This window comes from Leptonychotes weddellii, chromosome 8 (genome assembly GCF_054177405.1).
Source record: "Leptonychotes weddellii isolate Sample4059 chromosome 8, ASM5417740v2, whole genome shotgun sequence".
Lineage (NCBI taxonomy): Eukaryota > Metazoa > Chordata > Mammalia > Carnivora > Phocidae > Leptonychotes > Leptonychotes weddellii.
The window spans coordinates 8,358,044-8,365,681 of record NC_138376.1 but is presented as its reverse complement, the minus strand read 5'-3'; the positions used below and the strand labels follow the sequence as shown (position 1 = coordinate 8,365,681).

At 43.4% G+C, this 7,638-nt stretch overlaps 1 pseudogene; it reads left to right on the top strand.

The window, feature by feature from the left end:
- The first annotated feature begins 6,138 nt into the window (after positions 1 to 6,138).
- LOC102746023 (ATP-dependent Clp protease proteolytic subunit, mitochondrial pseudogene) lies at positions 6,139 to 7,194 on the top strand (annotated as a pseudogene).
- Positions 7,195 to 7,638: the final 444 nt, after the last annotated feature.

Sequence of the window (7,638 nt, the reverse complement as noted above, 5' to 3'; positions counted from 1 at the left end):
GTTAGCCCGGTGATGGGTATTAAGGAGGGCACGTACTGCATGGAGCACTGGGTGTTATACGAAAACAATGGATCATGGATCACCACATCAAAAACCAATGATGTATTGTATGGTGACTAACATAATATAATAAAATTAAAAAAAAAAAGCACTGCATATGAAAGATTATAGAGTGATTAGCATTCTGGCAAAAAGTTAGGAAAAGGAAACAAAGAATATTAAAGGAATAGTGGAGAAATAATAAAGCAAATATTAAAGAATTGTAACAATTAAAATATGTTTTACATTTGAAAAAGTAGAAGACAATGTAGAAAGATCTATATAGACAATGTGACAATCCTTTGGGATACAAAAATATTTCTTTGTGGTTTGATTCGTATAAGCATATTTCACTTTTGCAATTAAAAATAGATTAGAGGTAGGCAAACAAGGAATATTCTGACTTTTGCAGATTAGCTAGAAAGTGTCAATTATATTGACTATTTTTCCAGTATCTCATGAAATATTGAAAAATTGATTAACATAAAATTTTTTTAAAAATTGATCATTCAGTAATTCAAAATTAGTGTCAAACTCCAAAATGCAAAAAATACACAGGCATTGCTTCTGAGCTCAAAACAATGAGGCTAGAAACTAGAATTTAAAAATGACTGAAAGATTAGCTATTAGTTGTTTGATTTTTTAATTTCTTCAGTTATAAGTATCTTTAGGTTTTTGTGTTCTTGTCAATTTTAGCAACTTTTTTTTTCTAAAAAATAATCTATTTGAGGGGCACCTGGGTGGCTCAGTCGGCGAAGCATCTGCCTTGGGCTCAGGTCATGATCCCAGGATCCTGGGATCAGCTCCCTGCTGAGCAGGGAGTCTGCTTCTCCCTCTCCCTCTGCCCCTTCCTGCTATGCTCTCTCTCTGTTCCCTTTTTCTCAAATAAATAAATAAAATCTTTTTAAAAATCCATTTGGATTATTTGGAATGAAACTAAATGTCATATTGAGTTTTTTTTTATTGTTTCAGTGTTTTCAATTATATGTTCTTCCTTAATGTTCTATAGTTATAGTTTCTTTTTTTCTTAACATTGCCAGAATTTTATTGTATTTTCTTCAGAAAACTACTTATTGAATTTATTGACAAATTACACTACCATTCTGATTTCTTTTAATTTTTGATGGCTATCTCATTTATTTTCATTGTTTTACTTTTACAAATAATCTTACAGGGAATATGCTTGCCTTGTAACTTTATATCTAGTACTCATATTTCTGAAAGGCAGATTCCTAAAAGGGGAATTAATGAGTCCAAAGCTCAGACATTCTGAATGTTGGTGGATGCTCCCAAATTATCCTTCAAAAAAGTTGTGCAAACTCACACTCCCTCCAACCGTGCATGAGTGAACCTATTTCTCCATACCTCATCAGCACTGGGTACCATCAATCTTCATAATTTTTTCCAGTCTGATAGGCAAAAACATGACATGGCCTATTTAAGTACACAAAATTGATTGGAGGTGGAGGGGGAAGCTTATTGTATAAAAAGAGGCTAAGTGGGGTGCCTGGGTGGCTCATTTGGTTGAGCATCTGACTTGTGACTTTGGCTCACGTCATGATTTCAGGGTCCTGGGATCGAGCCCCGAGTCAGTCTCCCTGCTCAGCAAGGAGTCTGCTTATCCCTCTCTCTCTGCCCCTCCCCCCATAAACAAAATCTTAAATAAATAAATAAATAAAGGATAAGTTATCCTGGTGAGAATAAAGTGAGCCAGGATATTAAATTTAGAAAAGAGTACACAGGTCAACAAAACTCTATACACAAAAGAGAAAATGGGGAAGCAACCAGAATTGTGGAATTTTTCGTTCTTTTGACCCCAAGAGTGAGTAGGCCAAGAACAGAGTGGGACCTGGATGAAGTTGGGTTGAAGTTTCAGTTCACAGTCTGGCAGCGGAGCCCTACTTAATGATAAGGATAGTACAATGGGGGAAAATCATGTAAATAAAGTAAATGATAACGAGGAGGGAGAAAGGGGCTCTAGGATAGTTGGCTCAAGTCCTGGAGCGAGTTTAGGGAGAAATCTGGAAGGAGTGGTGACACGGCCAAGGAAGAAGCTCTAAGGGAAGACTGTGAGTTGAGCATAAAAGGGCTACTAAATTGAGATGGCTGCCCAAGAGCTTCTGTGGATTTTCCCTGGATCGTTTGCTTCCACTGCTAATAAATAGAAGCGCAGCAAGCAGAGGCGAATGGATGTTTTCAACATCCACTTGTACCAACACTTTATAAATATTTGTCCTCTTTCATAAGAGCTTTGCAGTGCTGATGGGGTGGGAGCCACACTCAGCCTCCCACCTTGACCTTTCTGGGCACCATACTGCTCTCTGACATGTGGCTGGGGCACTTTTTTGTTGGCTTTCCTCCCAATGTCACTTTCTTCACATAGCTACTTATTTTCAGCTTTTTATCTCATGCTATCCATACCTTAAAAGCTTTTATTTTACCCCCAATTCTCATATTTCCAAGTGAAATGTGATTCTAACCCTAAAACAGTCCTTCCTTTCAGGCATTTCGTGGGCACTATGTGTATATGTATATATAACTTGGAGCTGGTCAACAGTCCTTGTTTCCGTTGGGATCAAATGAAGACTGGATCGATTATTTTTAAGATCCTCAGTTTCTGGAGTTGGGTTTGGATAGCGTGGTAGTTTTTAGCTTTGGAAATTCCTCCACCTACTGGTTGCCTAAAGTCAGTTTACATTATATGAGGCTTGGGTTGCTTTATGAGTTCTGCCTGTTTTTAAGAACATGTACCTCTTGTGAATGCTGATGCATTTATAAATCGCTTTGAATTCCTAAAATCAAAAATTCTGTTATAAAGAAAATATATCCTTATAAAATATTTAAAAGCAGATGATACATTTCTCAATGCCTTTTAACAACCACTGGAGGGCAGAAAAGCATCATATTCACTCCAAGTTTGGCTAGAGAAAAAAGATGCCTTATTTTATGGGTATTTCTAAAATTTAGTACCAAAATAAAATTATTACTATTATTATTATTATTTTAGGGGGGAGGGGCAGAGGGAGATGGAGAGTAAGAATCCTAAGCAGGCTCCACACCCAGGCCCAGCACAGAACCAGACCCGGGGCTCGATCTCACTATCTCAATCATGACCTGAGCCAAAAATCAAGAGTCAGACACTTTACTGACTAAGCCACCTATGTGCCCCCAAAATCAAATGATTTTTAAATGTAATCTTTTACTTGGTACACTGCACATCTTTCCGGAAGAAAACTTTGGTGGTAGTTTTATTATTGTTTTCAAATTGTTTTCGACCCCTGTATCAAATCAGACAAACCTTTATTCTGAAGTAGACATTTTAAAGAGCAATTTGCCCATCATGGGGTGACTCTGTCATGTACAATGAGTATGCACTGGTAAAATACGTTGTTAAACTAAATCTCGCTAAAAATGAGAGAAATCACTACTAAAACAACAGATTCATGGCTGCTCAGTTTGCAAGAATTCTCTTTTCCGTTGTCCTAGCAAAACATGGATTCAGACATAGCAAAAGTAATTAGCTACTCTCCTAATACTACGGTCTCTTCTAAAACTCCTTGAAGAATGCACTTATCTCTATTTCCTTACCTTCTCTTCTCTCTTCAATCAACCTTTCACCTTTCATCCCATGGAAGTATTCCAGCAAACCCTCAGTGACCTCCTACTGGCCAAATTCAGTTAAGGCTCTTTAGTGAGAAAGAACATAAATCGGCACTTGCTAACCTACACTTACGAAGAATTTAGTGGGAGGGCACCTGGCTGGCTCAGTCGGTAGAATGTGTGACTCTTGATCTTGGGGTTGTAGGTTTGAGCCCCATGTTGGGTGTAGAGATTACTTAAAAATCTTTTCAAAAAAATTTACTGGAAGGCTATCACAGCCTCTAAAATTAAAGGAAGAAGTGTATATAGCAAGAGATAATCAACAGTCTTATCAGGGATTGATGCTGATATGAAATTATACTATCCCTGGTCACTTGGCCTTTGTTTCCAAGTCCCAGGTGGGAGCACCCAATTGGCTGAGCTTGGGTGACAGGCCTACCCCACCAGCAGGCCCTGACAGCCCCACCTCAGCTGCACACATTGGGAGAGGGGTCATCAGGAAGAGGAGATTGGGGTGCTATTACCAAAGGAGGGTGAAAGAGGCAGGGTGGTCCACCACCATTTTCATTCTCCTTGGTTTCTTTATGGCTTCAACACCAGGTATAGCTCCCTTCTCATGGAGAGTCTCTCCTACTCAACCCTACTTTCCTTCCCACCTATTTTTTCTCAGTTTTTTTTTTTTCCTTCTTCAGTATTACCCTGGCCTCTGTTCTTGTGCTTTCTTTTCTTATCATTTCAGAGTTTTCCACCTACTCATCACTTGAAGGACCACCTGCATGCTTAGGACTCCACAATCTGTATCTTTACAGACACACTATAATCAACAGCCAGTACCCCTTGGACACCCCACAGGCATCTTATGGGTCCTGCCTTTCACCATCTTGTGCTTCCTTCTGCCTTCTTTCATTTCCACTCACTCAGGCATCCAAGCCAGAGACTGTGCTGCTTCTCTCACTCTCCCCAAATCCATGCAGTCACCAAATTCCACAAGCTGGCCTTCCTTAATGTCACTCAAATGCCTTCTCTCCTTTACATCCCCCTGCTGCTGTCCTGGCTGAGGCTCTCTCCATCTTATCTAAAAGACAGTCTCCTACCTGGAGTCCCTGCCTTCAATCTTACACCATCCCAACCCAACTCCCACATGGCTACTAGAGAGATGTTTCTAAAAAAACAAATATAACTGAGTTTATCTCCTTCAATAGTTTTTGCTGTCCACCAGATAAAGTCCCAAACTCTCTTGTAAGGGACAAAAGCCTTTCCTAATCTGGCCCCTCCCTACTTTTCCAGATTTATCTCTACTCAGTCCATCCCTGACCATAAATACCAGCTTAGCTATTTCCATGAACTTTGTTCATGTTGCACCCTCTCCCTGGAATAGCCTTCCTTAGTGGTTCTTATAATAAATATTTTCAAGACTTAGCTCGGCTCAAAGTCACCTTCTATATATAACCCTTCCTGAGTCACACCTCTGTCTCCTGGCAAGTAGAACTGGCCACTCCTTCCTTAGGCTCATTTTTTTTTTTTTTTTGCCTAGTACTTATTTACCTACCAATCTCTCCCATCTACACTGTAGCTCCTCAACTACAACAACTGGACTTAATTCACCTTTGTACTCCTAGTACCTGGCATAGTATCCATAACTTAAAATGCTCAGGAAAGGACTCTAAACAATTCCTGACTTACGATGGTGTGACTTAACAATTTTTGACTTTATGATGGTGCAAAAGTGATAGGCATTCAACAGAAACCATACTTTGAATTTTGAATTTGGATCTTTCTGGGGCTAGCAATGTGTGGTGTGATCCTGTCCCATGATGCAGTGCAGCGGCAGCTCCTGGCCAGCCCCAAGATCCCAAGGGTGAACCACCAACACACTGACAACCAACCACTCTATCCCATATAGCCATTCTGTTTTCACTGTCAGTACAGTGTTCAATCAATTACATGAGATCTTCAACACTTTATTATCAAACAGGCTTTGTGCTAGATGATTTTGCCCAACTGCAGGGTAATCCTGAGCACATTTAAGGTAGGCTAGGCTGAGGATGATGTTCTGTAGATTATATGTATTAAATGTTTTTTCCCCACTTATGCTGGGTTTCTTGGGACCTAACCCCGTTGTAAGTTGAGGACGATGGGTATAGAAATGAACTTCTGGCTAGAGGAGGTGGAGAAAATCTACATACTCACTTGAGGAACCCAGGGACAACAGAATCACCAACACCTTTTAAGTTAGAACCAGATGCAGTGTGTGTGTCAGTGACTCTTTCAAATCTAGTTGCACAGTAGAAATGCCTTGGGAGTTTTTAGAAAACATGGATGGCTAGACCCTAATCAAGACCCATTATATCAGAATCTTTAGGGGTGGGACCCGACATGGGTGGTTTTTAAAAGCTCCTCAGAGATTATAGTGTGCAGCCAGAATTGAGACCCACTGGTGCACAGTACTCCTGAAATGACCATACCCAGACCACAAGATAAAGAGGAGTAGAGGTAGTTCCGCCATCGGACGGAAGCCGGGACGGACTGCGGCGGGATGTGGGCCGGAATATTGGTTGGGGGGGCCCGGGTGGCGGCAGGTAGGTCCCCCGCGCTGGGGCCTCGCCTCGCCGCCCGGTTCTCCCCGCGGCGGACGCCCAAGACCGGCCTGGCCCTGCAGCGGAGCCTGCACGCGACGGCGGCCCGGGCTCTCCCGCTCATTCCCATCGTGGTGGAGCAGACGGGTCGCGGCGAGCGCGCGCGCCTATGACATCTACTCGCGGCTGTTGCGGGAGCGCATCGTGTGTGTCATGGGCCCGATCGACGACAGTGTCGCCAGCCTGGTTATCGCGCAGCTGCTGTTCCTGCAGTCCGAGAGCAACAAGAAGCCATCCACATGTACATCAACAGCCCCGGAAACATGGTGACCTCGGGCCTGGCCATCTACGACACGATGCAGTACATCCTGAACCCCATCTGCACGTGGTGCGTGGGCCAGGCCGCCAGCATGGGCTCCCTGCTTCTGGCCGCCGGCACCCCGGGCATGCGCCACTCACTCCCCAACTCCCGCATCATGATCCACCAGCCCTCCGGGGGTGCCCGGGGCCAAGCCACAGACATTGCCATCCAGGCAGAAGAGATCATGAAACTCAAGAAGCAGCTCTACGGCATCTACACCAAGCACACCAAATAGAGCCTGCAGGTGATCGAGTCGGCCATGGAGAGGGACCGCTACATGAGCCCCATGGAGGCCCAGGAGTTTGGCATCTTAGACGAGATTCTGGTCCACCCTCCCCAGGACGGTGAGGACGAGCCGGAGCTGGTGCAGAAGGAGCCCGCGGCGGTGGTGGCGGCCGCAGAGCCCGCCCCAGCAAGCATCTGAGAGCTGGACCTCACCCTCCAGAGGAAAGTCGGGGGAGCCAGGCGCCAGTCAGACGCTGGAGCCACAGCCCTGCCCACCCCTCGCTGCTGAGCCTGGAAGGGCCCCGTGAGGAACTCTGGGTTTGGGGCTGCCCCTCAGGGCAGGTATCTGGAATGAGACACTATGATTTTCAATTAAATCTTTGTAGTCTTTGATCCCCCCCAAAAAAATAAATAAATAAAGAGGAGTAGAATGCCCAGGTGACTAAGGGTCACCCACCAAGAAAGAGCATCAACATCATTGGTCTCTGACCTGGGCACCAGTTTGTAATCAATGAGGAGAAATGCTTTCAAGAGCAACATCAGATGGTACCACTTAAATATTTTATGACCCAGCTCCAAGGAAGTTTGTTGAAAGTGAATACTTGTAAAAAACTATAAGCAGTGATCAACCTTCCTTCTCCTCATGGAAAATGCTGCAGGAGAGAACTTATAAGCTATTCAGTTCACTGACAAGGACAAAAAAGGAAATGTGAAGAACATTGGAATCCCACCCTGTTTTAGGATTCTTTTGGTTGTGAGTAACAGAAACAAAGGAAAAAGGGACTTACTAGCTCAAGCAACTCTAAAATTCAAGGAGATGGAGACATCACTGGATCC